This window comes from Heloderma suspectum, chromosome 2, assembly GCF_057233095.1.
Source record: "Heloderma suspectum isolate Gila_16-S chromosome 2, 16-S_ref, whole genome shotgun sequence".
In the NCBI taxonomy this organism is placed as follows: Eukaryota; Metazoa; Chordata; class Lepidosauria; order Squamata; family Helodermatidae; genus Heloderma; species Heloderma suspectum.
The window spans coordinates 142831650-142855982 of record NC_139459.1 but is presented as its reverse complement, the minus strand read 5'-3'; the positions used below and the strand labels follow the sequence as shown (position 1 = coordinate 142855982).

The following is a 24333-nucleotide window of genomic DNA, read 5'->3' as shown; positions in this document are numbered from 1 at the left end:
TGCAGCTGTGTGTGTGTGTGGGGGGGGGGGGGGGAATGAATTTTCCAAGCAATAATATATTGCTCCATATTGGAATGCAAAGTATTTGGGATGACTTGGTCTGGAATGGGCAATTAAGACCTCTTTGCTTTACCAAAGACGTGCTCCTGATGGAGATGAAAACACCTAGAACTGGTTTGTTGATATGGATCAACACAGCTGCCTGAAATTTTTGGATTGCCCTTGGAGACTGTCACAATGAACTGCATTTCCAAATTTACCACACGTGTGTGTGTGTGTGTGTGTGTGTGCGCACGCGTGCGTGCGTGTAGTTCAATCCAGCTGGGTGTGTGGACATTTCTGTTGGAGGGGGATGGGGGAAATATAATGAAGGAGCTTAGGGAAGGCTAATGGGTAATATTGGGGTGCTAAGGGAGTGTGCAAGGGGGCTGTTTAAATTAGAAGGGATCTGTCCATGAAGGCTGAGTTGAGAGGGTGAAGCTTCCATAAGGTGTCATATTTTGAAAACCTAAAATGTTTGTGGGTGAGTGAAGGCATGAAAAAGATTTTAACACCCCTGTATTTTTCTCAGACGTCCAATTGATATATCACTGCCTTACTCTCCGCTGCGCTGCTTTTGTATCCCAGTTGAAGGCTGCATATCTTAGAAGGTTGTATAATCTTAGAAGGGGGCGTGGCTGTGCGGGGGCATGGCTGTGACTGTCACGAAGGGACCCTGCACTTCTGAATTTGCCACTACACTACTGCCCATTAATGGAACATTTATTTCCAAAAATCAGAACGTGGACTCTTGACAGCGGAAAACCGGTAGGAGGGGATGGTGCTAGCTAGATAGGAGAGGGTCTACCATAAGACCCCTACTCATTGCAGAGACCATCTACCTCCAGAAAAAGATCAGAGCCTTTCAGTTGCCCTCCAAACCCTCTGTGGCATCCTTTCTCAAAAGCCCAGTTTCCATGCAGAACTTTTTGGTGACAAACAGAATTTGACCCTTTACCATCAAAGATATCATGACTGCAGAGAATTCTTGAAAAACAGGATCCCAATTTGTGCCCTGGAGTACTGCAGAAGGCAAATAATGGGGAACAAAATGTAATGTTTTATCTAATTAACAGCCTCAAATGGAAACCTTCAAATGGAAAGGCACCTTTATAAATATTTTAATTAATGAAATATAAATATCTTAAGTAATAATACATGCATAACACATACATAAATACACAAAATAAGTCATGCTATGTTGTCCACTGATAAGTAAAAAACCTGTTCTCAACCTCTTCTGTGTCTTTAACAGGAGCTTGGTCATCACAAAACAAGCTCTTCAAGATATTTTGCATAAAAGGTCAGTGTTTGCGATCCACTGAGTTTATAGTCTAAACATACACAGGTGGCACAGAAGAATGGAATGATTTAATAATGGCAGCTAGAGCTGCAGTGAGGGCCCAGTTCTAATTCACATTTTGGAAAGCTGGTTTTCATCAGAAAGATGTGAGTAGCTCCTCTTTTGTTTTTCAGTCGTTCAGTCATGTCCGACTCTTTGTGACCCCATGGACCATAGCATGCCAGGCCTACCTGTCCCAGAGTGTGCTCAAGTCCATATTCATTGCATCGGTGATGCTATCTAGCAATCTCATCCTCTGCAGTCCCCTTCTCCTTTTGCCTTCAATCTTTCCCAGCATCAGGGTCTTTTCCAGTGACTTTTCACATTAGGTGGCCAAAATATTTGAGCTTCAGCTTCAGTATCTGTCCTTCCAATGAGCACTCAGGGTTGATTTCCTTTAGGATTGACTGATATGACCTCCTTGCAGTCCAGGGGACTCGTAAGAGTCTTCTGCAGCACCACAGTTCGAAAGCATCGATTCTTCGGCGCTCAGCCTTCCTTATAGTCCAGCTCTCACAACCATACATTACTACTGGGAAAACCATAGCTTTGATTAGACGGACCTTTGTCGGCAAGGTGATGTCTCTGCTTCTTACTATGCTGTCTAGGTTTGCCATAGCTTTCCTCCCAAGGAGCAAGCGTCTTTTAATTTCATGGCTACAGTCACCGTCTGTGGTGATCTTGGAGCCCAAGAAAATAAAATCTGTCACTGCTTCCATTTCTTCCCCTTCTATATGCCAGGAAGTGATGGGGCCAGATGCCATGATCTTCGTTTTTTTAATGTTGAGTTTCAAACCAGCTTTTGCACTCTCCTCTTTCACCCTCAGCAAGAGGCTGTTTAGATCCTCTTCGCTTTCTGCCATTAGGGTGGTATCGTCTGCGTATCTACTAACTCATAATTATATTGCCCAGGTAAGATCTCACTCAGCAGCGCGTAGACTATGAAGAGTTGTATGGCGCAGACAGCCATTCCCATCAGGAATAGGCATGGCTATACTGCAATGAGCCTGGCAGAAGGAAAATTAAATGCCTTTTTCTTCCTACCCTTCAACTAAAGCTGCCTCCAAATCGGTGTCTCCTAGCAGTAGTACCCAATCATTGCTTCTCTGTTGTAAGCTGCAAGTGGAATTGCAAATGACTTTCCATACTCTTGGGAGTACTGTGCTTTATCTGTGTTCTGTCCACACCAGTGGGCATGACATAGCTCCCATGGGTGGGAGCCATTTGAAGCTCAGCACACATTCGTTATAAACTTTGTGGTGGGCGCCATTTTAGGAAACTTTTTTTTAAAATCACTTTAAAAAAAAGTATTGCTAGAACACTTTTCGATGAAAGCGGTATTGTGCTGCAACATACTAATGCTATATTATGTTAATCAAAAAAGCTATTTCTGGGCATTGCCAAAATTGCAGTGACTGGAAAGTTTTTAAAGATCATTTATAAACAATTAGTATTATTGCATTATCACATTATAGAACTAGAACACCATAACACAGAAACTAACATTATTTGGAGTTCTAGTACTATCCCTCTCTCTTTTTCTTTCTTTTTAAATGAAGAAGGAATAGCATTAGAATACAATACTGCTATAGTGTTAATGTATTATTATGGTGTTTGATTGCTACATTATGCAATAACGCTAATTTTTAGGAAAAGGTTTAAAAAGATTTCTGGTCAACACCATTTTGGTAGTGACCCAACTGGGAGAGGGCGGTAATTTTTTAAAAACTAACATTATAGCATTATGGCGTCACAGCACTATACTATTCTTTCATTTTTTTTTACAAAAATTATAGCTGGAAAACAATAATTAAAAGATCACTTAAAATAACAATAGTGGGGTCATAAAATGGCACCCACCACAGGGGTTTTAATGAATATGTGTTGAGTTGTGATAGGTTAACTTTTGTGATATTTCACTGCCCACATTAAACCCTGCCCTTTAAAAACTGTTTTTTGACCTCCCCTCTAGTCCCTAAATGCTTTTGCTATAATACATTCAATCTTTACCACAAGACTCTCTTTTTTGCTGCTACCCATATGGAAATAGGTACTTTTAGGGCAGCTTTTTATTTTATTTTATTGAATGTATTTTTATTTTATCTTTATAAATGAAATGAACAATACCAAAATTACCACAACCTGATCAATACTACAAGTTCCCAACAATACAATATTCTGATGAGGATACCACAATAACAAAAAGAGAAGGAAAAAGGGGAAAAAAGGGGGAAAGGGAGGAGGAAAGGAAGTGAAGAAAAAAGAAGATTCTTTCCCCTTCCCTCTCCCTCCCCTTTAGAGAATTAAGTTTAAACTCCAATACCCCCCCGGCCTCCGATGCCATTCTATTTTAAAAACTATATCTATAACCTTAACAATCTTACAGTTTAATAAACAACCTTACATTTCAATATCATCAATCTTATATCAAAGAAACAGGCCTACAATGCATTCAATAATAATAATAATAATAATAATAAAAATATATAATGTTATATAATAATAAAACTTAATATAAACCTTCAACAGTCAGTAATATTTTATACTAGATAGATTCTCTATTTTAAAATAAAAAATATAAAGAAAAGCAAGAAAAAATGAAAGATGAAAGAGAATAAACGAATACATGTATAATCATTTATCTTCTGAGCTAGCCTGGATCATGTAGACTAAACACAAACAGTTAACAAAACTTGTTTAAAGATTCCAGTTCATGGGGTTATAACAGAATTCTCACACATTTTTAAGTTCAGCCATGCCTCTGCCATTTCATGATTTAGAAACTTCTTCATCTGACCTTCAGTCTTAATACAAAGTGTAGCAGGATATTTTAAGTAATATCCTTTGTTTGGCCATATTTTTTGCTTTGATAAATTGCCTTCTTTTATTCACCACCTCTTTGATGTAGTCTGGAAATAACATAACTTTATCTTGTTTCCAGGAAAGGCTTCCACCCTCTCTTGCCAAACACAGGATATAATTCTTTGTGGAGACTTTTGCAAATTGGACTATGATCATGTAATCAGTCCCTTTAGCATTTGGCACATGAAATGCCTGCTCAATATCAAGTAAATAATCAGATGGGATAGGGAGTATCTCATGCAAAAGTTTATCTACAAAAATAGGCAATTTTACATCATTAGACAGATTTAATCCCAATAATATGTACATTAGATCTCCTCGTGAAGGCCTCCAGTTGGGAAATTCTATCAGAGGCATTTTTAAAACAAATTTGTGTAGTAGTTTCATTTCCTGCCACTCAGTCTTCTAGCTCATTAATTTTCGTCTCCATTTTTTGCCATGACGCATTAATTAAATCTACAGCTCCTTACAAGGCGGTGATGGAATTTTGGATTAAATCCAACCTTTTGGCTTGCTCTGTAAATTGCGAAGATCAAGTCTTTATCAGAGTAAATAATTCCCCTATATCTTCTGTTCTCAAAGCTTTTGACACAGGGGGTGCAATGGGAGTTGATGCCAGCTCCTTTCTTCTCCTCGGCGCAGACATGTTTCTCTCAGACAGATCTTGCAGGTCCTCAGATGTTCTCAAATATTGTTAACATTTCTTAAATCATCCCTCAGAAGTTGTTGATATTTCTTAAAGCATATATTATTATCGAACACGTCAGCCCTGTTTTCTCCTATGAAATAGGAGTCTCAGTACAGCTTTTTGCATTGGTAAAGCTCTGGAGAGATAATTCTGGAATCCAGCCCCCCCACTATCTTGAGGGGGGTACTTTTCTCCAAGATATTATCCAGATGTTGGCTTGCCCCCCCTTTTAATTCTGGGGAGAGATGAAAAGGTTTTTCAACCTTTTAAAAAGCTGTTTGAGAAAGCTCCCACGGAGAACCCGTGGGAAGCTGCCAGAGCAACATCGGCTCCAACCGGAAGTTCCTAGGGCAGCTTTTTACAGGGTCACTTTCCTTCTGGAGAAAGTATGCTGGAGATTCATAGTGTTTTAGTAAAACCTCTTAGGGAACAATCCTATGCATGTAGAAAAAAGTCCTCCTACAACTCCCAGCATGCCCCATCCAGGCTGGGGCATGCTGGGAGTTGTAGGAGGACTTTTGTTTCCATCTAAACATGCATAAGGTTGGACCTTAAACTAGAAATATATTAGCAGGGGCAGGGAGTGGGAGCAAGGAAGCAGATTGGTACTACTACACATGTGCAATGCTGATTTTGGCACAGTATCAGTCACCCCAGAGGTACAGCACACCCTTGCAATTCCCTGAGGTTTCTTTTTGCCAGCCAGCTCCACAGTCTCTGTTACTCTTCCTGCCAAATTCAAGCTGCCCCTTTTGCTTTTCCAGAGTTGCAACAATAATAAAATGTAGCTTTGTATGAAATACTGAAAGTGGCAGCTTCATATAAAATATGTTTTCTGCATGGGAGGGCTATCCAATGGCATGGCTAGCTTATTTGTTTATTTCTATACCGCCCAATAGCTGAAGCTCTCTGGGCAGTTCACAAAAATTAAAACCATAAAGTACAACATAAAACAATATAAAATATGAAAGCTTAAAACTACAATATAAAAGTTGTTGTTGTTGTTCAGTCGTGCCCGACTCTTCGTGACCCCATGGACCATAGCACGCCAGGCCTTCCTGTCCTGCACTCCCTCCCAGAGTGTGCTCAAGTTCATATTCATTGCATCGGTGATGCTATCTAGCCATCTCATCCTCTGTCATCCCCTTCTCCTTTTGCCTTCAGTCTTTTCCAGCATCAGGGTCTTTTCCAGAGAGTTTTCTCTTCGCATTAGGTGGCCAAAATATTTCAGCTTCAGCTTCAGTATCTGTCCTTCCAATGAGCACTCAGGGTTGATTTCCTTTAGGATTGACCTCCTTGCAGTCCAGGGGACTTGTAAGAGTCTTCTCCAGCACCACAGTTCAAAAGCATCAATTTTTCAGTGCTCAGCCTTCCTTATAGTCCAGCTGTCACAACCATCCATTACTACTGGGAAAACCATAGCTTTGATTAGACGGACCTTTGTCGGCAAGGTGATGTCTCTGCTTCTTACTATGCTGTCTAGGTTTGCCATAGCTTTCCTCCCAAGGAGCAAGCGTCTTTTAATTTCATGGCTACAGTCACCGTCTGCGGTGATCTCGGAGCCCAAGAAAGTAAAATCTGTCACTGCTTCCATTTCTTCCCCTTCTATACGCCAGGAAGTGATGGGGCCAGATGCCATGATCTTCGTTTTTTTAATGTTGAGTTTCAAACCAGCTTTTGCACTCTCCTCTTTCACCCTCAACAAGAGGCTCTTGAGATCCTCTTTGCTTTCTGCCATTAGGGTGGTATCGTCTGCATATCGGAGGTTGTTGATAATTCTCCCGGCAATCTTAATTCCAACCTGTGATTCATCCAACCCGGCGTTTCTCATGATGTACTCTGCATATAAGTTAAATAAGCAGGGTGACAATATGCAGCCTTGTCGTACTCCTTTCCCAATTTTGAACCACTCGGTTGTTCCATGTCTGGTTCTTACTGTTGCTTCTTGACCCTCGTACAGGTTTCTCAGGAGACAGGTAAAGTGGTCTGGTACTCCCATCACTTTAAGAATTTGCCACAGTTTGTTGTGATCCACACAATCAAAGGCTTTAGCATAGTCAATGAAGCAGAAATAGACGTTTTTCTGGAATTCTCTTGCTTTCTCCATGGCGATTTGAGCTCTAGTTCCTCTGCCTCTTCGAAACCCAGCTTGTACTTCCAGTAGTTCTCAGTTCGCATACTGCTGAAGCCTAGCTTGTAGGATTTTGAGCCTCACCTTGCTGGCATGTGAAATGAGTTCAATTGTGCGGTGGTTTGAACACTCTTTGGCGTTGCCCTTCTTTGGAATTGGAATGTAAACTGACCTTTTCCAGCCTTGCAGCCATTGTTGAGTGTTCCAAATTTGTTGGCATATTTAATGCTGCACTTTAACAGCATCATCTTTTAGGATTTTAAATAGCTCAGCTGGAATACTGTCATCTCCGCTAGCTTTGTTGTTAGTAATGCTTATAAGTACAACCAGAATAAAACCTAGCAGTAATGCAGAGATTTAAAATACAGATTTAAAACAGCAGAGCTAAAAGACTAGAGTGCTAAAATGCTGGGAAAATAAACAGGTCTTCACCTGGTGCCAAAAGGAGTACGACGTAGGTGCCAGGCAAACCTCCTGAGCTCATTCCACAGACGTGGTGCCACAGTAGAAAAGGCCCTCTTCCTGGTAGCCACCTACCCTAATTCCTTTGGCAGGGTCTCTCAGAGAAGCTTGGTCTCTGTCTCACTGTAAGTTGTCCATGTAATGTTTTAAAGTCCCTGCTTTCATCTAACAAATACATATTGGAAGGTGTGCATCAAGGTATTAATGACATTAGCCACATAAATCCTGTCATTTCCATGTGACCTTTGCAAACTTTAGAGTTGTAATCATGCCGAGGTAGCACAAGGAGTTTGTTTGTTTGTTTGTTTGTTTGACTTGTGCCCTGCCTTTCTACCAAAAGTGGAACCCAGGGAGAATTCTGCACACTCACCGGTCAAATAGATGGTTAGCATTTTGGTGGTGGTGTTGTGTGTGTCCAAGGTATGGAGTAAATTCAGAAGAGGGCATGTTTAAAATGTTTTGAGGTGCAGTATGGTTCGATCATGCATTCACTGATCATTTGGGAAAGCTCATGGAGTGAAAGCATTCAATTTTAAGAAACCTTGTCTGAGACAGTTTGTGAGGACAGACCTAGATGTTACTATGGTAAAACCCTGTTTCCAATCTCCCATTTGCCAAGAAAACGCAAATGCATGTTGGGAATATTGTAACCTCCTCTGCAAATTACTGGAAGGGGGCAGTGTTGCAATTAGTTCATGGGAATTTTGACCACAACTAGCCTTTGGATGTCTATAGCCTACAATGTGGTTTCCGGTGATTTCTTCCTTTCACTCCCCTTCCCCCATTGCTGAGAGCACACGTGTTTGCTCTCTCACTCCTGCCTGTTTAATGGAACACAATATAGACTGAACAAACTCTTTTGAAACTCTACACTGTACCTGCATTTTATATCCTAGAACATTTGTGAGTAAAACCATTTTACCTTTTCTTCATTAAAAAGGGGTGTGGTCTCCTTTTATAATTATTAAGATAGCTGTTTGTGCATGTGGGACTGGCAAACGCTCCCTCTGCTTTGCCTTTGAGGGTTTTTTTCTGCTTTTCTAACAGGAGGCATCATTAATCCCATCAGTGCAGAAGGCATTTTCTCAAAAGACTTGGTAGGTGGGAGAAGGAGGTGCTTAGCATTTCCCAGATGCATTAATTCTCCTCTAAAATACTTCCCCAGTTTGTTTTACTCCCAGCTAAGCATACTTCTGGTCTTTGAGCTTGGCTGGGGGAGTAAATCAGGCTTGGGAAGCACTTGCAGGGGAGACTTGTTTAGCAGGGAAGGGGTTAAGCACCTGTCTCCTGAGCCCTGATTCTGACCTGCAAAGCTGTTCTTCCTGTTCTCACATCAGCTGTACAGGGCAAACGGGGGTGGTAATCAAACCCTGTATTTGCTTGGGAATGTGTAGTTCCATGCTGAAACAGTGTACATGCCTCATCAGCAGTGGCCCATGAGGAAAGGTGAAGTTGAAGTGGCTACAACTGGTTTTGGGTGCCATTTATAGCAGCTGAATGGGAGCCAGACAGATCTGACCCATAGGGTGCAATCTGCAGGAAAGTCGTTGTATGGAAGCCCCATAAAAAGAATTGTACTATCACACTCTTGCTTAGCTCTCCTTTATTTTAATAGGGCTAGTCCAGAACCTCCCCATGAAATGTGCCCCGCATTAATTGGTATAAACAAGGGGTGCCATTTCAATTTTCCAAATCTAGCACTAAAATCTCAATCAGTTTTAGATTTGTAAAGTATGTTGCTCTAAATGATGATTGTTGCTAACCATGCAACACTCCATGTCTTCAAAGCAGAGTTAAATCATTAACTAATTAATTAATCAATTAGCCCTCTGGGAGATGGTAAATCAGCCTCCTCCAGACCACAGATAAAATCTAGCAAGGCTGAGTAATGTACAATAGAGTTATTGACGCAAAATTCCCAGCAGCATGAGTGTTTATATTTCAGTTATTGAGAAGGCTGGCTCATTGCAAACTTTATCTGAGAGTGACTTGTACCATAAAACATTAGACTGTGGCCTTTTCCATATATAGTTTCCAGTTTTCAGCTAAAAATCTTGTGGACGTTCTGCAGGGACTTTGGACAAGCCTTTGATCCCACAACCTCAGTGGACACAATCATAGCTGGAGGAAGCAAAAAGGTAATGTTGGAACATGTGCGCCTACTCTTCTCCCATTCCTATTCTGGCTACACTGTGATAAACAGATTGCAGCTGCACATGGTTATGAATCTGAAGGGGGAAGAGTTCCCCAGTCATGGAGATATGTAGTATGGGATAGACCAAAGCCTATTTGTAGTGCAGAGCCATATAAACATTGATCATTGAGCTCTGCTTCAAACTTCCCTAGGAATAAGCAACTAGGAACTCCTAACCAACTTCAGCCTCATCAACTCCATAGTCTGCATTTTACAAATGCCCCCACCGCTTTCTCGAGACCCTCATTGCAGTTGTGCTTGAGTTTAGGCTAGGTTGTTGCAACCACTAATTCCTTTGATTCTACTTGGAATACTTTGATTCCACACTGTAACTGTAAAGTGGTCTAAGAAGTATATGGAAGAGACCAAATAGGATTCCACTGTCATTAGGAGTAGCACTTTTTCTGACAGCTGCTGGACCCAAGGAGAACTGGAAACATGTTTTAATATTTTATGAATTTTATATTGTTTTATGGTTGTGAGCCATCTCAAGCATAGAATGGGGCAGCATGGAAAGAAAAGAACATTTTAGTTCTGAGATATATTTCAATATGAGGGACATTATGTACCCAGCAACCCAGTTACAATGAGGTGGCTATTTACTCAATAAGTCTGCAATACCAATTGCTGCTGAGCACCTAGGGCTTTTCTGCATGTGGGTTTTAACCTGCCACTTTACAGAGGCTTCTGCTTCCGGATTCTTTGTGGGATTAAGATTGGTTCCTTCACACATGTTTTTTCCGGGCATTTTCTTTCTCTGCTTTTCTATATGTTCCATTACACAACCACTAAGTGGTGCTGTGGTGTAGCGGAAATACACCAGGGTTTCATGCTGCCATTCACAGAAATTCCAGACTTCCCTCATTAGAACCCCCTCCCCCTCCCTCTATAATAGTTGCAAAAAACAGGACAGGCCCCGGAGGATGACTACGCCATGTAAAGCACCCACAAACTACCGTGAGTGAAGACTCACAAGCACACAATAAATACCTCATATAGAAAGGTGTGCTTCATACTGGAATCTATCTTCCAACAGATCGTGTAGCCACAGTAATATTAAGGGCACAATCCACTGTGAAGTTCTCTCGTACAAGGCACATTGAAATGAAAGGGAGATCTTTAAGAATACTACTGTGTTTCTCATGGGGCTTGCCCTGGAAAAATTCCTATTGAGTCCTAAATAGATAATGGTGGAAGATATGCATGCTTCCTCACTGGATCATGATCCTTTGGTGTGGTTCTGTCAGTGATTTGTGAGGGGAGAATTCTATGAAACACAACACCATGTGGGCCGAACTTTCACATGCATCTGGTTTTCTGAGAAACCTATAAATCAATTAACAGAGAATTGTGTACTGCTATGGATTTATGAGGAACAGGTAAGTTTGTTGAACTAACTTTACAAGATGGTCCCTGCGCAGAGCACTTAACAATTTTGCTTTTGTGACCTGTATGCCTGTTCCTGGTGTTCCATTTTTCCACAGAATGTAAGAGTTTCATATAGATAGCAATACATTTTACTTCATTTTTATTCAGTTCTGTTGAAACTTTCTCAAAGAGGGGAATTACACAAAAAATGGGGACAGGAAGTATGAATGACTTCCACTTCCTCTTTTCATATTTCTTGTATAAAGTTTGAAGCAAGGACTCATATACCTCCCCTGTAGTGGAAATGTGCATCTTCCAGATAAGTGTGGAATTTGCAAATCTCACTGCTGTGGAAGGCGTACAGTTCCCTGGGTAAATTCTGGACAACTTTCTTCAGGAATTCCAGTTTACAGTTTGTTTACATGATCTTTTGAGGCAGAAGCCCTTTGGGGGATCCTAAAGACAGTGTAAGCTTCACACTCCTCAGCAACATACCTCTGCTGAAATAAGACGGAAATGCCCTTAAATTAACTTGGGGAGATGTTGCAATACTTTATAAGTCTGTTCCTCCCAAGAGATATGGATCAATTGTTCTTTTAATAGCTGGGCTTCCTTCTCCAGTAGACTGGAATGAGCAAGAGGCAAAAGTGAGGCAACGCCAACTATAAGGTGAAATGTGAAGTCTCGGCTTCTGCTGGTGCAGCACCAGTAGCCCCGATTACATTATTTATTAAATAACAGCAGCCTAAGGCATACCTCACCCTCTAATCCAGGGGCGAGCAACTGGTGGCCCTCCAGATGGTCTACAACTCCCATCAACCCTAGCCAGCATAGCTAGTGGTAAGGGAGGATGGAAGTTGTAGGCCAAAACACCTGGAGGGCCATAAGTTGCCCACCCCTGCTCTGATATTTCACGGATGATACTCTTGGGGACTAAGGATCGCTGTCCCTGAGTACTTTCCACCACCTACACACATGTACACGCTCGCTGAATTCTCCTCTCTGCCTGCTGTGCTCGTTTCTTTTTCAGTAGCCTCCATTATGCTGGTTTCTTGTGAAGCAGACGTGTTAACTGACTGTAACAGGGTTTTTTTCAAAATGTAAAGTGTGTTTAATCTCAGCATGGATCTGATTATTATAGAATAGCTGTGACTGAAATGAAGATTGCTGTCCCAGCACTGTTAATAGTAGAGCCAGGAGAGTGATATCCCCACCCCCTTGCCCAGCTGATGGCTGATCAGCAGGGCAGTGGGGGAAGAGCCGGCAGGGTTCCCTGGGGCTATGCAGGCTGAGGTTACCCATCTGTGAATTATTGGTAGAGCCTATCTGTAGCCCTGATGAATTTTGAATTCCAGTTCCCTAAAGCCCAACTGATGTGTGGGAATTTTAATGCAATGACAGGAGATGGCCTATTTGGGTCACACGACAATATTAAAAACCCAGCAGTGTTACAGGCTCTTTCTTTAGATTACGGCTTGGGAACCCTTTTTTCTGGTCAAGGCCCACATTACTTCGTTCAAAACCTGTTGGAGTCCACATTCACACAGTGGGCATGGCCAGAGCCAAATGTAGGTAAAGTTCCAGATGTGACTGTTACCTTTGTTCAGTATGCTACACAAAAACACACTTTTCTGTGCCCACAGGATTTAAAGCAGTTTAGGGTGCAATCCTATGCATGTTTAGCAAGGCTGGGGAACGCTGGGAGTTGTAGGCCTTTTCTCTGTCTAAACATGCATAGGATTGCGCCCTCAAACTTCTTCCAGCCATAGCTGCCACTTTCCCTGTTTGACTACTGACAGTCCTTCCCAATAGGACATCTTCAGAAAGGGCACGTGTCACACACGTCTCGTTGCCTCCCCCTTCCCCCCTGTTGCCACTCACTGCTCTGTGAGAGCTGAAGGTGGGTGTAGTTCCACTTGACACTGTGTCAACCTCCTCCCATCCTGGAATGGAGAGGGCAGACATCCGATGCAGCAAGCTTCTTCACCTCCTCTTTGTCATCACTTGGACTGTTGGAGGGGTGTCATTTGGGGAGAGAAGACCATAGCCTCAGAGGACTGCTGAGGCCCAGGCTGAGCAGGCTGCCTGTCCATATTTAGATTATGGTCTGGTGGTTCCTACCCCTGCTTTAGATAGAACATCCCAGGATAAAATTATAAACAAAGCAAGTATGAGGCTTGTCTTTTTGAAGTTGGCATTAGATGTGAAAATTATCATTTTTATCCTCTGACTTTAACAAGTGGCTTTCCTAAAATATCTCTCTTTATTGCCCTCCCCCCCATCTGTTAGCTGGAACCCTAGTAGGACTAAGGTGAAAGGAAAATTCAGTTGTCCAATTGTTTACATTTCTCTGTTGTTGAGGCACTTGAGAGCAATGCCCTAAGGTCCCTCCATCTGGAAGCTCTAGCTGCCCACCTGGATACTTTAAAATCTTACTGAGCAATTGTCCAGTAGTTTAGACCTATGTAGGCCTCAAGAGGATGTTATCCAAACTTAGAATATACCATAAAGAGGAAAATCAAAACATAATCTAATGCCACGCTCAAATATGTGAGAACACTGAAAGACACCCCAGATAGCCATCTATCAAACCTCTGTTATGTTACAAAATTGTAGATATTGGGTCTTCAGATGCCATACATTACACCAGCTATATGCCATCGCAGTAGACTTTAGGTCCTTCCTCAAGCTGGTATTAAACTTTGAGACTGGATCTTTAACCAAAACATCCTACTTTGTAAGTAAATTATCTTACATTTTTCCAGATGGCATAGGAAATTTAAATATGACCATAACAGATCCTCTTATTTGGCTACTATTACTGTCCCCAAATTTAGACAAGCTTTCGTGGCTTTTCACTTTCAAATAGGCAAACGCCATTATCGATAGTCAATATCATCAGATTCCATTGGCACAATGAATTTGTATTTATGGAGCTTCCAAGATCAAAGACCTACCACACTATATGTTATTTTGCTATTTATATTCTGAACCATGTTTTAAATTTCTTGGTGTTACTTTAATCCACTTACAGATGAGTTTTGTTTTGGAAAAGTTTAATTATCTACTGTCTGGCACAGATATGCATGTGATCCATAGAATTTCTCTTAATGCCTTGGCAACTTTGAGAACCCAAGCAAAAACTATTTTGGATTTAGCAGTTAATTACTATAAGGAAGTTTTAATATTTTACATACCTATTGAGATGTATATTGTTATTTTGCTGTTCATTGTTTCTAAGTTTTAATCTTCTGGTTTTTAATTTTGAAATTGAACTTCTGGGAGTTTGTAAACCTGGAGTATATCCTTTATTTCTTTCAAAGTTTCAATGGCCATTGGCCCAAAGCAATAAAAGCTTACTGACTGGGTCTGGTCACACAATTTAAAGGCAAATACAGTGTATTAAGGAAATATCCAAGGCAGGTTAGGTTGAATAGTCAGAAATGTATTAAAGCACATCACGGCCGTGGAAGAGACAGACAAAACTGTGTCTCTCCCAAATAAAAGAAACAGGATGCATTTATTCAGACTGAAAGTTGAAGAATAAAGAAAACACACTATGCATGCTCAGAAATCAATTAGTACTCAGCAACAGTCTTATCAGCACAGCTGCCTTCTTATCTTTAGGGATGGGTTACTTTGGTGGATAGGAATTAGGAGCAAGTTACAATTACCTTCTCATGGTCAGACACACACACACACACTCAGTCCTATCAGGCACCTCGCCTGAACCAAACTACTTACAGGGCCTAGTCAGACCTACGTTCACAAGTTTTCATTTTTTTTGGTTAAAGACATAGAGGTGAAGGCAGGTGTAATTTTAAAAAACATTCACAGCACGTCCCTGTGCTACAGGATGAGCCCAGTTTCACAAATGAAATGAAAGACGTGCACAGCAGCTGCTATTGCTGGCCCAGAATTGCCCCTCCCACCGTATGTGTCCAGTAGGTTTGCCTACTTAAAAAAAATATTTAGGGGCACAATGCAATGCATATTTAGACAGAAAGAAGTCCTACAATTCCCAGCATCCCCCTAAAAATATTTTAAAATGCTACATTAACATTCATGCAAGTACCTGTTAATTATTGCCGTGTGTGTGTGTGCGCGTGTTTAGATTTAAATGTATAAAAATACTCTGGGACTTGGGGATAGATTTCTTCACAGGGAGCCAGCCAATCAACACCATGCGCAGATTTTCCAAACTCTTTGTTTTCAGAGTTCAAGCCAGGAGAAAAGAAATATGTTTGGCCTTGTCATATTGTAGTCATTTCCTAAGCAGCCTCACTGCTCTAAAGATGTTGAGTCTGTCTTCAGCCTAGAAAAACATAATTGTCCTACAATGTATTCTCTTACTTAACAACGCACAATTAATCCCACCAGCTAAAGCATGTGAAATGTATGAATTAATACATGTATATGTAGCATTTAAAAAATAAAAAAGGCTGACAGGCCACCTGAAGCATTGGCAGAGGGGCAAGAGACTGATGGCTGATTCAACATCTGATGGGACAGAATGTGCACAGTAGGAAGCTGGCATTACAACACGGGTGAAAACGCACTATGATTTCTTTTTAAATATTAAGCTAGTTCAGACATAACGCTAAACTACAGTTTAGCATTATGGGTACGAGCTACAGTGAGCCTTGGGCTTGCACACTCCCTCCTTGTCCTCTGGTGCAGCTGCAAAGAGGAGTTTGGAAACTTTTGTTTCCATTTTAGATTAACTGTACCTTGCCATGTTGTCCAAACAGAGACAAACTGGTTAATCTTAACTATGGTTAGTTGAAAGAAGCCAACTTCAAACCATAGTTTAAGAAGGTGACTTGTTTCAAGTAGCCATAAATAAGACTAACCACAGTTTAAGGGTTAGGCAACACACTAAACTACAGTTAATCTAAAACTAGAGCTTCTGATCTCTTTGCAGCTGTGCTGGAAGAGGAGCGGGGGAGAGGGGAATGTGCAAGCTCGGATCTTGCTAAGTCTTGTTCTAGCAATGTTAAACAATGGCTTAGGCCCTATCTACACAGAGACGCTTTCAAATGTGATTCCATTTAAAAGCGGATTTTCAAGAAATCAAATTAGCTCCTTCCGTGGCACACGGAGCCAGTAAAGCAGTGTATACACTGACAAAAACCCACTTTCACAGGGCAAACAACACTGGAAACTGCATTAGTTTGGTGTTGAGTGGGCGGAGTTCTGTGAGTAGAATGGAACTTCGTCACCTAAGTAGGTGTGGGGAAGCAAATGAGTGGAGGCTTGCTCCCAGCCCCTTTCTCTGCTCCAGTGCTCAGTGAAGTGCAATTGAAGGCAACGAGTTACTTCCGAGTAGACATTTTTAGCCCACTTCTCTCCTCATGTCCACTCTTTCTCGGTGGGTGTAAGGGTCACTTGGGGGCAATCACCTTTTAAACTCATTAAACCGCTCCACATCTACGCTGGTCTGGAGATTTAAACCAACAGGCAAAGGAATTGTCCCAAACCTGCTCCCTGGTGCTCAGTGAAGTGCAATTGAAGGTAATGAATTACTTCCAAGTAGACATGTTTAGCCCACTCCTCTCCTCATATCCCTCCTTTCATGACGGCAACTTTCCCTTCCACCAATCAGTGCTGCTCCCCTGACCTGCGCCTAAGCCAGTTGAAGTCACACAGACTCCCAAACCACACTGATGCCACCGCAACTGGAAAATCTGTTGCAAAACAAGTTTTAAATTGCATTAGAACATGCACTTGCTGTGGAGAGGGGTCTGTGTCATGTGCCATGATTGTCGGGGAGTTGCAGTAGAGCTGGAGTAAATCCCCCATGTAGATGGGGCCTTGGTGTTATGTCTAAACACAGCTGTTACACCTGTAACACTCTATAGCACTTAAAATCTGCCAGGCCTTGAGGGAATATATCCTTCAGGAAGATGTGCAGACTGCACAGGAAATAAAAAGCAATGTACATGAATTGCACAACTATGGTTTCTGTGGAAAGTCCCTTAACATATTTCTGTCCTTGAATCAATAAAGTTGGAGAGAGACAACAGTATTTTTCAGAAAGCTGAAAGCAGTTTGAAAAAGAGTAAATACTTGGTGTATACTAGCCTCCTATTTTTGATTCTGGTGAACAGGTTTTGCACTTTTTTATTGTTGCAAATATATGCAAAACCTGTTGGCCAGAGGTGACAGTGGGCCAAGAAAGATCATGTGTGTACACAAGGGGAAATGATGCCTCTTTCAAGCCCACTTTCAGTACCATTAAAAACTGTTGTCTGTCTCAATAGAATTGCTGGAAAACAAAGTCCACTTCCATCAGCATGACTTAGCAAATCACATAAGAAGAGAAACAAACTGAAAAGGAGAGAAGTTGTATTTTCAGACCAGAGAGCAATGAGGATTCCAACGAGACTGAGTTCTCACCAAGGTGGGAGGCCTGGACTGTACCACTTCAGACTGCAGGTGGTGAAGGCAGCAGCAGCGGTGGCGACATGATTCAATGTTCCTCCATAAAATAAGCATTAAAATCCCTGCAGATGTAAAACTGCTATGTCAGGGAGAAGTCTAGGCTAAAACCCTTCTCCCTGTATATGTTTTGTATGTGGAGGGAATGGTTTTGTATGGAGCTATCTAACCCAGGGATAGGGAACCAGGTGTTTTTGACTACAATGTCCATACGCCCCAGTCAGGGACTTTGGAAATTGTCATCCACAACATCTGGAGGGGACCAGGTTGTCTACCCCTGGTCTAAGGCCTTATCTGCAGTCTGAAAAAGTACTGTGCAGACAGAGGTTTACCATCTGAGTTTAGTGTGAACAAGACCAGAGAGAGCAAATACAATTTCCACGAGTAGATACTCTTATTCTCAAGAATGAAATGAAGAGTCTTGTGTTTGGTCACTGACTAAACATGTCATGAAATCTATGGCATGGGCCAGCAACACTCACTGTCAATGGGAGCCAAGCAAGTTCCTCAGGAGACCCAGTTGATAAGATAGGCAAATAAACTGCAGCCTAGGAAAGTGCTGATATGGAGAATTAATGGGTGTGCAGGACTAGAGGAAAGGTGAACGGTTGCTTAGAGATGCAAGCTGAATTGCGTGCGGTAGACATATGACAGAGATGCACTTGAATGCGGATTATATTTTTAAAGTTGAGGTGGCAAACGAGTTAGAAGACTAGCATAGATAGGGTTAATATAATACTTAGCATCGATATAGTACATTTCAAGGTGCTTTACATGCTGTATGAACAACCCTGTAAGCTAAGCCAGTCACATCCATGTATTGGGGGTGTGGTTGAGAAAACAGTGGCTTTCCCAAGGCCACTTAGGCCTAGGGAGTTCATGCTTAAGGTCAGATTTGAACTTCCTAACTTATATCCTTACCCACTACAATACACCGAATCTAGTCTACATGGCCATGTAGTGTAGCAAATATGAGCTGTAAACTGGAAAGTCATTCATAAGAATAGTTTCAATGGTTTCCCATAATACAAAACCATAGAAAATGTCAGTTGGTCACCCACGTGGAGACTTGAATGGAATATGAATGGTTCTGTCTGTTTTTTCAGCTGGATTGCATTCAACTTTCATGCAACAGCACCTGTTGTCAGGAAATGGTGCATAGCTAAATGAATTCCTTCCCAGAACTCCGCAGCAGTGTTTTTTTTTGCCATGGGAGTGGATACAGCGTAGTCCCATTAACCCTAGGAGGTCTACCATTTTCAGCACTATACAGTAAACTCCAAACTTTCACTGGCTATCAGTTAACAGGTCTATTTCCCCAAATTTAAAGAAAGAATTCTTACTGTAATTCTTTTAACTTTATGCATTAATATAAGAACAAATAAGGAAAGGGATAAAATAGATGAAATTATGGGGAAAGGTCTGCAGAGGGGAAGTTTGGAGGAGAGAAAAGTTGATGGGGCAGCCTCTAGTGCAAGGATATGGAGTAAGGGATATAATAATCTCAAGGGCAGGAGAATAGCATAGTGTTACAAATTGATTTTATTTATTTATTACATTTCTTTACTGCCCAATAGCCAAATATTTAGATTTATTCATTTATTAGGTTTTTTTCTTTTTTTTTATTAGGTTTTTCTTTCTTTTTTTGCACCTGCTCTCTTTGGGTATACATCCAGTTCAAGATAGGCATATGGTTCCTACATCCTTAGTTCAGTTTCCCTTTGCCCATGACTTACAGACAGACAGGGGCGTCGTTAGAGGAGGGCCCACCTGGGCACAGGCGCTGGATGCTTTTTAAGCTGTGCCCTGGATGTTTTGAGCTGTCCTAATTGCCATTTTTTTTTTACATTTTTCCATAGACTTGCATTGGAAAACAAAAAAGGCCATAACCTTTTTAGAGTGTATGACAAATATATGGCATTTGGAGGCTTGGTAGCCCCCACGGAGCTGATTGAATATGCCAAATTTCAGTTAGTTAGGTCCAGTGGCTTTTGTGCTAGTCACAGGTAAAATTTGCTATTTTCAAGAAAATCTGACAAAGCAAAGAGCTATAATTTTTTTGTGCTTTCACATATGTGCATGGGGTTTGGGGACCTGGCAGCCCCTATAGAGATGACTGGGCCTGCCAAATTTCAGATAGTTAGGACCAGTGGCTTTGGCGCTAGCCATGCATAAAGTTTCCTTTTCTCAAAGTCGAAAGAATCCTGCCTGAAACTTTGGAGAGCCGCTGCTGCCGGTCAGTGTCAACAATTCTGCGCTAGATGGACCCAGGGTCTGACTCAGTACAAGGCAGCTTCCTATGTTCCTATGAAAAGAAAGCTTTAATTAAAAAATAGGAGGTTTTGATTTTTTTTTTTACGTGGAGGGGAGATAAATATTGCTAATTTATGCAATCCTACATATGCCTACTGAGAAGTCCCATTATGTTTAGTGAGGCTTACCCTCAGGAAAGTGGGCATAGGATTCCAGCACAAGTTACTTTTGCAGGGAGGTTTGCACCTTGATGTTCTGCATGTATACTCAGAAATAAGTCCTGAGTTGTAAGCATGGTACTGCCAGCTTAACACAGTGCCTACCCAATTCCATCTAATTAATTGACTATCCTTTCAGCTCAGTCCTATGCATGTTTTGTCATTTGTGGCTTTGGGGGTTTTTTGAATGAACTCTAGCTTCATTGGTGAGGGAAAGGCACTTAGTACATACTCGGAGTTTCTCCATAACTTTGCCCTACTTTTGAAAACAGACTCATTGGCTGAATCCTGGTGAAGTCTTGGTACAAATGAAGTTATGAGGAGGAAGATACAATGAGAGATTGTGCATAACAAGGAGGAGGTAGAGAGGAGTTGCATGAAACAAGACATCTGTTTTTATGAAGAGCTGCTGGAGGGTGGTGGGATGAGGAGGGATGGTTGCATGGAGTGGAACAGAATTGGTAGGGGGAGAATCTAAGTGCCCAGTGGTGAAGGAAAAACATTCTGCACATGCTCAGAGGCACTCTCTATTTAAGAACATAAGAAGAGCCAAGCTGCATCAAACCAAGGGCCATCTAGTCCAGCATTCTGTTCACACAGTGGCCAACCAGATGCTCACGGGAAAACTCACAAGCAGGACATGAGTGCTGTATCACCTTCCCACCCATGTTCCCCTGTTGCTAACTTTGGTGAAATGTAAATAAATTCTAGTCATTCTAAATTTGCATGCATGTATATCCTTCAGAAACTTTGCAGGTTTCTTGCCTGGGGGACACCACTAATGACCTGTGCATTTTCATACAAATTTACCCCAAAACTATTGGGGAAGAGGTAAATGGAAGGCAAAGCAAATCACTCCCTCCCCCAAATTGGAGAAGTCCCCTTCCACATAAACTGCTGCACCTATCCTTCTGAAACTTTGCTGGTTTCTTACTTAGGGACACCTCTAGGCTGTCTGTAATTTCCCAAACAATGGTCCACAAGGAAAATCGGGAGATAAGTATGTCCTCTTTGGGAGGCCTCAAAATGTCAAGGCCACCCTTGCACAAAAACCCTTGTGGCTATCATTCTGAAATTTGGCAGACATGATCTCCTCTGATGGGGCAATGAATCCTGAAACGTGTATCCAATTTTTCCAAGGAATTAAAACGTAGTTGGCAGTTCCCTTTAAAAGAAAATATAAACCCTGCATCTATTTTTCTGACATTAGGCAGGTGTAATCCCCTTCTAGGGGGCTAAAGGTAAAGGTAAAGGTGTCCCCAACCAGTCGTGTCCGACTCTAGGGTGTGGTGCTCATCTCCATTTCTAAGCCGAAGAGCCAGCGCTGTCCGAAGACGCTTCCGTGGTCATGTGGCCGGCATGACTGAACACCGAGGTGCACAGAACGCTGTTACCTTTCCCGCCGAAGCGGTACCTATTTATCTACTTGCAATTTCTTGCTTTCGAACTGCTAGGTTGGCAGGAGCTGGGACTGAAGACGGGAGCTCACTCCGTCACACAGCACTCAGGTCTCGAACTGCTGTCCTGCCGACCTTCCAGTCTGCAGTTCAGCGTCTTAACCACTAAGCCACGAAAATTATCATCCAGTTCTGACCAAGAGAAAAAAGTTACAGTTTTTTTTTCTAATTTCCCATAGTAGTCAACAGGAAGCATAAAGATTCATTTTTCCAAACATTGACTCAGGTTTGGTGCTGAGCTGAAGTGGCCCAACTACAAATTGGCCAGAGCAGAAGCGGGATGTTTTCCAAAATGCTGAATCAGGGTCTGAGTTGAAGTGGGTGGGGGGTCAGTGCACACTTCTTATGTATGTATGTATGTATGAACTTGAGCACACTCCAGGAGAAAGCGGAGGACAGGAAGGCCTGGCGTGCTATGGTCCATGAGGTCACGAACAGTCGGATATGACTTAACGACTGAACAACAACAATGTATGTATGTATGTAATCTATGCACACACATAAGCAAACCACATGCAGACACCACACACACATATTAGACGTGCGCTTAGACTCGTGTGTGTGTGTTTTTGTGTGTGTGTGTGTGTATATATATATATATATATTTATATATATATATATATATATATATATATATATGCAAATTTGTGTTATGGGCCTGTGCCCCGATCTTTTAAGAACCTAGCAACACACCTATATACAGAACATATTCTGGCAGGGCTGGCCCAAGACATTTTGCTGCCTGAAGTGGAACACTGAACTCCCTCCAAAAGTTAAAGTGCATTGTGGCCAAGGCTGGCCAAGTTATTTTGGCACCTGACACAGAAAATCCCACAAGAACCTCCTCCTGGGAGTAAAAATACAGTAATAATAAATTAAACGAACAATTTGCTGCCCTTTCGTGACACCCAAAGCTGCCTTACTCTGCCTAATGGACTCTTCCCCTGCCTCCCCCCACCCCCGAGCCATCTTCTATTAGATGCCCTGTGGGAAGGATCCTGATTATTTTATTTTAATTTGTTATTGTTTATTGTGATTTTATTATTTGTATGTTACTTGCAAGCCACCTTCGTAGGATCTGTATCCTGAAAAGCAACATATACATAATCGTAATAAATAAGTAATGGTAGGTCTGACCCCATATTCTGGAGACCATCATGACCACTTATTCTCTCAAATCAAGTTGCACATGGATCCATTGTCTTAATGGGGCTGCCTTTGAGCCAGGATACATCTAGATAGAGTTGCCACTGGATTTCACCTAAAGTGAGATTTTGAAGTGAATTTTGAAATTCTTGATCAGGCAAAATACTGGAGGAATTTTGAGGGAAGAAAAAGAATATTTTGGATAATGCTAACAAAGCTTCTCATGGCAGTTCCTCCCTTAGCTGAGATGCACAAGAGTATATTTCCCCCTTTCAGATGTATACTTTACATGCAGAGGCAGAGTGGGACCAGGCCCTCTGGTTGTGTCCCCAGTGTCTGTGAGTCCTCCAAGCCCCACTCCAGCATCCACACATTGAGCAGAATATCAGAAAGGAGAGCCTATGCATGTACTGCTGTGTGTGCATAGGCTTTTCTAGGGATGGTGGAGAATTCCGCCACGAACTCCCAGAGTCCGTGGCAGAATGGACCACTCACCTCCACCACCCCGCGAAGTTCACGCCGGCCGGATCCTACCTGCCGCCGGCTGGGTCCAGGTCCGTCTGCACACTCCGCTGCCATCTGCTGCCGGTCTGCGGACGCAAATAGTATCCGGCGTAGCGGTCGCTATTTGTGTCCCAGCTCTTTGCTGTGATAGGCTACGTAAATCTTCACGTAGCCTATCCCGGCAAAGAGCAGGGACGCAAATAGCGTCCGCTACACCATTTGCGTCCCTGCTCTTTGCCACGATAGGCTACGTGAAGATTTACATAGCCTATCACGGCAAAGAGCAGGCACACAAATGGCGTCTGCAGACTGGCAGTGGACGGAAGTCCAGCAGCGGACAGACCCGGCCGGCAGCTCCGTAAACTAACCGTGGAGCGGAGCCAGCCGGGGAGGATTCCGGGGGGAGGAACGGATCGCCTCTCCCCCCCGGACCCCCCAGCGGACTCGGGTGAGTGGGGTTTGTACACCCCTAGGCTTTTCATCCAAGGGGGAACGAAGAATACACAGGGTTCCTCATCAAGTGGAGAACCTAAGTGCATACAACTGCACTCAGGTAGGTTCACCTTTCTGACATTCCACTTGACAGGCAGATGATGGGTTAGAGTCTGCATACGGGTGGAAAGTGCAGCTCTACTTTCCCCTCCGTGCACATGGAATACATATAGAAGGTAAATGAATGAACAGCCCTTCAGAACATAGAAATGCAAGTTGCTAGGGTGGAATTATGATTCCGCCTCCACGTGTCTTGAAACCTCAGGTGCCACTTTTCCTCCATAAAGCAGCTTTGGGAGGGCATGATTTGCAGAAGAGAAGCGGCAGGTAGGCAAGGGATTTAACTCTTCCCTTTCCTGCTGGTTCTCCCCTGCTAGGGATGTATGGATTTTGCTAAATCCACTTTTGTGGATTGTCAGGCGTCTTTCGTTTTGTTGTATGCTCATTGACGGAATCAGAATTTTTTAGGCATATAGGAGAATCTTGTTCATCTTGGGCAAATGTGTATTTGTGCAAGTGTGCATTAGCTTTAATGTGCATTCGTGCAAGTGTGCATTAGCTTTAATGTGCATTCCTGCAAGTGCGCACTTGCATTAATGCAATTAGTGCAAATATGAACTTGCGCAAATCCCCCCAAAAGTTAAACAACAGTCCACAGAATCTGCACAACTTGGAAAAAGCTGATTTGCTGCAGAATCCACAGATCAGATTCATATTACTCCAAACTCTTTTTAAT

The 24333-nt window shown here is 42.2% G+C and overlaps 1 protein-coding gene and 1 pseudogene across 2 annotated transcripts in view; both read left to right on the top strand.

The window, feature by feature from the left end:
• Nucleotides 1-24333, top strand: part of LOC146352896 (protein CFDP2 pseudogene) — a 1048348-nt pseudogene that overhangs the window by 919387 nt on the left and 104628 nt on the right. The gene's annotated exons all lie outside the window — the stretch shown is intronic.
• The window catches only part of TMEM139 (transmembrane protein 139), a 50817-nt gene that overhangs the window by 14737 nt on the left and 11747 nt on the right, over nucleotides 1-24333 (top strand). Inside the window, exon 3 of the mRNA XM_084835125.1 lies at nucleotides 9596-9662. The gene's annotated coding sequence lies outside the window, so the exon portion shown is untranslated. The remainder of the gene's footprint in view (nucleotides 1-9595; nucleotides 9663-24333) is intronic.